Source organism: Muntiacus reevesi, chromosome 3 (assembly GCF_963930625.1).
Source record: "Muntiacus reevesi chromosome 3, mMunRee1.1, whole genome shotgun sequence".
NCBI classification, from domain to species: Eukaryota; Metazoa; Chordata; class Mammalia; order Artiodactyla; family Cervidae; genus Muntiacus; species Muntiacus reevesi.
In genome coordinates, this window is record NC_089251.1 from 247,992,427 (window position 1) to 248,000,416 (window position 7,990).

Consider the following 7,990-nt stretch of genomic DNA (forward strand, 5'->3'; position numbering starts at 1 on the left):
CAGTCTCACCACTGTAGCAAAACTCCTTTAATGCTGTGCTCTTCATGTTCAGGCCCATCTCTTTCCCAGAGGGGCCTTCACGGTGGTTTCCACTAAGGTGGGGGAGAGAGGCCTAGGGGTTAGGATGCAAAGAAGTAAATTGGGCTTGAGAGTTGTGTCTGGTAGAGAACTTCAGGGATGCATACAGGTACGTAAAAATGAATACAAAAGAAAATTTCAGCTTACTAAGGGTTTGAAGGAATTCTTCGGCCAAAGAGTTCTTGAATTCAGACTACAAAAATTTTGGTTGCCCGAGCCTTGAATGAGTCCTTCCTTGGGAGCCCAAAGACGCACCGGCCTAAAATGGGCTGCAACCTCTTCAGTCTCCGCAAGAGGGCGGTCTCCGCGCTGCTCGCCTCACAGGTGGCCTTGGAGGTAACGGACCTGGTAGAACCCGGCAGGGGCCACATCCAGGAGCCACGGAGGGCAACGGATAGGGAAGCTCCGCCCGGGAGCGAAATCAGAGAGTAACCACGGGATCACTGCAGGCCCTCCCGGTGCTCAGCCACGTCCGCTTGGCCTTCATCTCCACTCGGAGGAACCTACGGACTTCCCACACCTGCAACCCTCTGCCTGAGGTTTTTTGTTTTTTGTTTTCTTTTTTTCTGGCTCTGGGAACACAGGGGGCGTGTTGGAAATTCAGGGGAGTTGATGCCCTTAGAAGGAGTCCTCGGCAGCTGTCGGAGGATAAATTCCCCTATCTGAGGGGGTAACCGGGCATGCTCTGCACCCTTGGGTACCTCCATGGGATGCAGTGCTCGATGCCCGTGCTGGAAGTGGCCTGACAACCCTGCCTTTATTGGCTTGCTTCTCTCTTCTGTCTCACTCTCCCTACCCTGCCACTTCTGTGATCAGCTACTTGCAGGGTCTGCTTCTGGAGAAACTCAAATCAAGACAGAATTTCTCACCCTATCTGGTCAGGGGATCATCACCATGTCTTCAGAATGGTGTGAGTGGGTGCCTTCCCCACATTTCCAGTGTGTTACCTATTCTCTTTTATAGGTGAACCATTGGAACTGGAGACTAAAAAATTATTAAAACTGCTATCATCCTCAAGAGTAAACCTATTTTTCTCAGTGAAAAGTCAAGTAATTCAACTTTACTATAGAAAAATTAGAAAACATGAACAAAAAGGAAAATGCTTACCTATTAATCTTCTACCAGAAAACCTATGGTTAATGGGTTATTTTATATGCATTCAGTCTTTCCATGCATTTATGTATATCTTTCTGTATTCATGTATACATATATTTTCACTATCCCCAACCATGTTTTATGTTACTTGAAATCAAAAGATTTCCCATAATTTTTAGACTTTTATGGATTAACCACTGCTAGGGAAATGCTATTTTCAGAAGAAGATTAATCTTTTTTTGCAGTTCTACTGACATATAATAAAATTGTAAGATGTTTAAAGTATATAATTGATGATTTGATACATATATATACTGTGAAAGGATTCTGTCCATGTATTCATTTATTAGAAAATTTTGTCACTGGGCATTGCTGTGTGCTAAGGACAGTTCTAGGCATTTGGAATACATCAGTAAATAAAGTAAAGATTTCTGTTCCTCAGGAAAAATGCATTCTAGTTGGTGGAGATTGTCAATAAAAATATATAGTAAGTGGATTATTTAGTATCTCAACTGGTGAAAATGCTATGGGAAAAGGGGAAATTAGAGCAGGGTTTGGGGGGGTCAGGACAGCTGGAGAGGGGATTGCAACTGTAAGTGTGGTAGGTCGGAGGGTCAGTGAGGATGAAGCATTTGAGCAGAGACTTGAAGGAGGACAGATACCTGTGCGCTGAGCATTCTGGGCAGAATGACCAGCAGTAGAGGTCCCCAAGGGGAATGGGCCTGGTGTGCTGGAGATGAGCAAAGAACCCCGCCAGGCTGGAGCAGGGTGAGTGATGGGGAGCTGGCCAGAGAATGGGGCCAAGGTGTAGCCTCGGAGTCAAGGGGACACAGCACCGTCTGCAGACTTTTTTTTTTTTTATTAGTTGGAGGCTAATTACTTTACAATATTGTAGTGGGTTTTGTCATACATTGACATGAATCAGCCATGGATTTACATGTATTCCCCATCCCAATCCCCCCTCCCACCTCCCTCTCTACCCGATCCCTTTTATTCTGCGTGAGATGCGGAGCCCCAGTCGGATTTTGAGCAGGAGAGACATGGTCTGACACATGTTGTAAAAGGGGAATTCTGGCTCCTATGGTGACAGGAGCTGCAGGGGAGACAATTTATGGGCTACACAACATTTCAAGCAGTAGATGGTGGTGGATGAGACCTGGGCAGATACAGGGAGGCAGATGAAAAATAGCTGGATTTGGGAACTTTATTTTGATGCTAGGGCTAACAGGATTTCCTGAGGATTGGACTTGGGTGCAAAAGACAGAGAGGATGATGATTAAAGATGATTTGCAGGGTTTTGGCTTGAGCATTAGGGAGGCTTTAGGTGCCAACAAGTGATTTAAGGAAGGCTGTGGATGGAGCAGGTTAAAAGGGAGGAAAATCATGAGTTCTGTTAGTTTGAGGTGTCTATCAGAAATCTGAGCAGGCAGTTGGGTTCAGGAGTCAGGAGTTTAGAGGAGAAGTCTAGACTGGGTTAAATGGTGCTTAAAACCACGACTGAGTAAGATCAAAGGAATGAGCATGGGCAGAGAAGAGAACTAATGTCAAGACCACAATGAGCTAGCACCTCACACCTGTCAGAGTGGCTATCATCAAAAAGACCACAGATAAATTTTGGCAAGGACACAAAGAAAAGGAAATACTTGTGCACTGTTAGTGAGAATGGAAATTGGTGCAGCCGATGTGGAAAACAGTATGGAGATTCCTCAAAAAACTAAAAATAGAGCTACATATGATTCAGTGATTCTACTCCTAGGTATATGTCCAAAGGAAATGAAAACACTAAGTTAAAAATATACATGCACCCCAATGTTCATAGCAGCATTATTTACAACAGCGAAGATATGAAAACAACCAAAGTGTCCACCAACAGATGAATGGATAAAGAAGATGTGATACACACATATTGAAATACTACTCAACCATGAAAAAGAAGGAAATTTGCCATTTGCAACAACAAGGATGAACTTGGAGGGTATTCTGCTTAGTAAAATAAGTCAGACAGAAGACAGCTACTGTATGATATCACTTATATGTGGAATCTAAAAAATACAACAAACTAGTAAATATGACAAAGAGCAGACTCACAGATACAAAGAATAAACTAGTGGCTACCACTGGAGAGAGGGAATGGGGGAGGAGCAAGATAAGGATAGGGAAATGAGAAGTACAATCTACTGTGTATAAAATAAATAAGCTACAAGGATCTATTGTACAGCAAAAGATATAGCCAATATTTTATAATAACTATACATGAAGTATAAGTGTTCAAAATTGTGAATCTTATGTTATATACTTGAAACATATAATGTTGTGCATACCAAGTTGCCTCAGTCATGCCTGACTCTGTGTGACCCCATGGTCTGTAGCCTGCCAGGCTCATCCATCCATGGGATTCTCCAGGGAGGAATACTAGAGTGGGTTGCCATTTCCTTCTCTAGGGGATCTTCCTGACCCAGGGATCGAACCTGCATCTCTTATGTCACCTGGATTCGCAGGCGGGTTCTTTACCTCTAATGCCACCTGGGAAACCCCATATAATGTTATAAATTTTGTATATATGTGTGTGTGTGTGTATATACATATATAATATATATGTATGTATATTATGTATTATATATGTATGTATGTATACATATATGTATGTATACATAAATATATATGTATATTTTATATATATATATATATATATATATATATATATATATATATAAAAAATAAGATTGGGACAAGGAGGATGCAGCTAAGATTGAGAAGAAGGGAGCACTGAGGCAGGAGGAGATCCTAGAGCGGGTAAGTTCTGGAAGCAAGGTGAACAGCTCTGGAGGAGGAGGGAGCCGCCCACTGTGTTAAATGCTGTTGTTGGAGCCCTGGAGCTGAAGATGGAAATGAACACGGAGCTTAGCAATATGGCAGCCACTGGTGACCTTGACTTGCACAAAACCTAACTGGAGTAGATTTAAGAAGGGAGGGTTTAGAGGGGCTTTATTGCAAAGCATAAGGAGGAAGTAAGGTCATAGCTGGTAAGAGAGGTCATCAGTAGAAGTTTTTTCTTTTGTGCCCTTTTCTGGGGATAGGAAAAGAACAGCATATTAGCGTGATGATCATAAGGATCCAACAGTAACAAGAAAAAGAATTGATTGTGGAGCTGGAAGAAAACACCCATAAAAATGTTTTTAAAAATGAGATTACTATATATACTTTTCTGTAACTTAGAGGATATTAAAAATATGTTCCCAGTCAAATAATGTGTCTACATCTTCATTTTTAATGGCTGTAGAATATTCTGTTTTTGCATTTATGATAATTTGTTTAAACAACCCCTCATCACTGGACTTTTGGATGATTTCCTTTATTTATATTTTTGCTTTTATAGACAGTGGATATCCTTATAAACAAGGCAATTTTCTGATTGTTACCCTAGGATAAGCTCCCCACAGTGGACAACTAGGTGAAAGAATGAAAAGACTTTAAGTAGTGTTAATGCATATCAAATAGCCCAAATCTCTGTTTTAGAATTGCTCAAAGCCATTCAGGCTTGCCCTTATCTCTATTTTTCTACTGTATCTATCACAGTTGTGTATTGTTACATTTATTCATGTAATGACCTGTTTAATATCTTTCTCCCCCTAGATTGCCAACCAGTGAGGGCCAGTGCCTGATTTTGCTCACTCTTGTGTCCTCAGCGTTCGGCCCCAGAGTTCGTCCCAAGGTAGGCATTCAGTTAATAATTATTCATGATGGAGTGAATAAATGTAAAGCTTAATTCAGTGCATAGGGGAGAAGATCACACTGATCATGCTGTTTGAAGCTGCAATGAGGGGTGGCAATCCATTGCCACAGTGCCTCTCAGGCTACCTGGTTTATAGTGATAAAAGTGCTTGTAATTGACTAATTAAATAATGTATGAATGAGGGTACTGCTTTTACAAAAGCCCGCCTTCTTGTGTGATTAGTGAAAGGAGTAACTGTGGATCCTCCCCAGGTCACTTACTTGGAGAAAACCCTCAGTCTGTATCTGTGTTTTGGTGCATCTGGCAGGAGCCTGGCTGCCCCTTAGCCAAATCCTCGTTCCCTGAGCTGAGCACCTCCTGCCAGCGGCCAGCAGGTGGCAACAGTGGGTCATCGATGCGTCGGTGGGGCGGCTCTCCTGACACCAGCTGCGGTACCAGAGCCGTCCGGGTGCCGTCCACCCGGAACCCCGGAGGCTCGCGTGTGTTCCCTGGGACCCCAGAGCGGTGGGTTCCCTTCAGGAGAGTCGGGAAAGAGGGGTCAGCGCTCAGCCCCCAGGAGAGTCCATTTTACAGTTTACAGGCTCAGGGAATCCTTACCTGACAGCTCAAGAGTCAAATGAGACTCATTTGAAAAACTGTGACCTCATGGACTGTAGCCCGCCAGACTCCTCTGTCCATGGGATTCTTCAGGCAACAGCACTGGAGTGGGTTGCCATGCCCGCCTCCAGGGGATCCCCTAGGCCCAGGGATCGAACCCAGGTCTCCCGCATTGCAGGCGGATTCTTTACTGTCTGAGCTACAAGGGAAGCCCAGGCAGCTCAGGCTGACAGCTTTGTAGGAATTACTGGTCTCAAATCACTGGGTTAGAGAAACGCTTCTTACAGGCAGCCAAACAGATTTCTTTCCGTTCCGTGTGGCCCACCCCATCTTGGTTTATTCCAGAGGCTGGGGTGGATTTGCTCCCGTCTGTCCACATTTACTGTCTCTTTCCTGTGTTCCCTTGAGACTAATGGTAGTGAGGAAATCCCCGTTTACTGAGATCCACCTGCCTACCATTTCACCCTCACAGCCCCCCAGTGAGGTGGGTGTATGTTAATGTGTCCAAGCCCACTGGGTCCTAAGTAGCAGAGGCATTTCTGATTCCAAATACGGGGCTTCATCCTCTACGCTCATGGTCCACACTGTGCTCCCCAAGGCCCCTCAGGGGGATGTGGCCTAGGGTTTGCGCTTCTTGCCTCCCACCCTTCATCAAGGGCAACTGTACTTGGGCTTAAAAGGAAAAAAACAAACAAACACGTGTGTGTGTGTGTGTGTGTGTGTGTGTGTGTGTGTGTGTGTGTGTGTGTGTGTGTGTATTCTCCTTCTAAAGGGAAAGCTTCCGTGAAATTTTATGTACGTCTGTAAAGTATAAGGAAAGAGACGTTCTGAGCTTCACAGGATACGTTGATTCGGGGTGCAGTCTGACGTGGGGCTCATGGCAGAAGCGTGCCCTGTGGCTGTAAGACAAAAAACGACGCTCACAGGACCTACAGCAAGGCCATGGCCCCCGCAGCCGCAGGGTCTAACCGCTTGATCGATTCAGGAAATACTTTGATGACAAAGTCCTTCTGCCACTGGCTTCTCGTGTTCTCAGGAAGAGATACAAATCAAGGAAAATGAATCTGATTCAAAACTGAACCTGTCCTGATGCCGTCCTTCTATAACAAAGGGTGTGTTTTGGACTTTTGTCACCCAGAGTCTGGGTAATAGCAATCTGATGGAAAACGAAGGAAACCTGGGAGGCCAAGTTGAACGACAAATGGAAACCTGGGGCAGAGAAAGAAGGGGTGGAGACAGAAAAGCCTGGGGCTGGGTATCTGGTGTGGTGAAGGGAGAGAACGTTCTGGTCAGTCCAAAGAGTATCATTAAGGAACTCTGTTGGATGGAGATTTTTTTTAAATTTATTTCTAATCGGAGGATAATTGCTTTACAAGGTTGCACTGGCTTCCTCCATACAGCAGTGTGAATCAGCCATAGGTATACATATGTCCTCTTCCTCTTGGACTTCCCTCCCACCCTCTACTCCATCCCACCTTTGTTGGAGATTTAAAATACACGCCTACCTTTAGCATTTTCTCAAGAGATGTATAAGATTTGAACTGTTTTAATTACATTTTCCTGCAGGACTGGGTCCAAGACTGGACTATATAGGATCCTTGATTTATATCCAGTTACATAAGCAAAACTTCAGTCTTTGCTGTCATCTGAAAGAGTCAAAACCATGCATGTTTTCCAGTTTCCTTTTGTCAGCTGCTTGAGTTTCTATTCTGAGAGGTGCTAACTGTTAAACATTGTTATTCACTTGTGTTCCCTAAATAATTTTTAATTAGTTTTAATTTGGACCAAGCATGTTCTGCCGTTGACATAGTGACAGGAATTATCAAAAGTAAAATTAATAATGAACTTCAGAAAAAAAAAAAAACTTGCACTAACATTGTAGTATTTTATCATATCTATCTCAACAGAGACACAGATGATTTAAATTTTGGTTTTTTAATGATTTCCCTCAAAGCAATAATTACGTTGGTAAAAGGGTTACTTAAGCATTATTTTTCACCTCTCAAGCATTTTTCACAATGGAATTTTTCTGTTGTGTCTCAGTGAAATCAATTGCGTTAGTGCAAGAAATGCGATCAAAACAGCAACTGTATGTAGCCTTTGAAACCTCACATCAAGCTGGATAATTACTATTTTCATTACATAGTGGAAAACATGAGCAGTGACACTTTCACCTAAAAAACTGCCAAAGGAAAAATCTTGTCAGGGCTCTCAGAATATCATAAAGCAGACAGGACAAGAAATTTTAAAATATTGTTGGCATTTTAAAATCAAGTCACTTCTCTTCCCTCCCCTGTCCTTTAGGACAAGGGTATCAGTTGTCCCCTAACCATTACAGCATAATTCTAACAAAGACCTGCACATCCCTTCAGCTAAAAAGTGGTCAAATATCAAACAGCTGCTAATCTTGGGGCCAGCCCCTTTTCCAAAGTGAGTAAAGCCTTTTGAATCCTTTAGGGTAAAAATCTGGCAAAGATCACAGAGAAT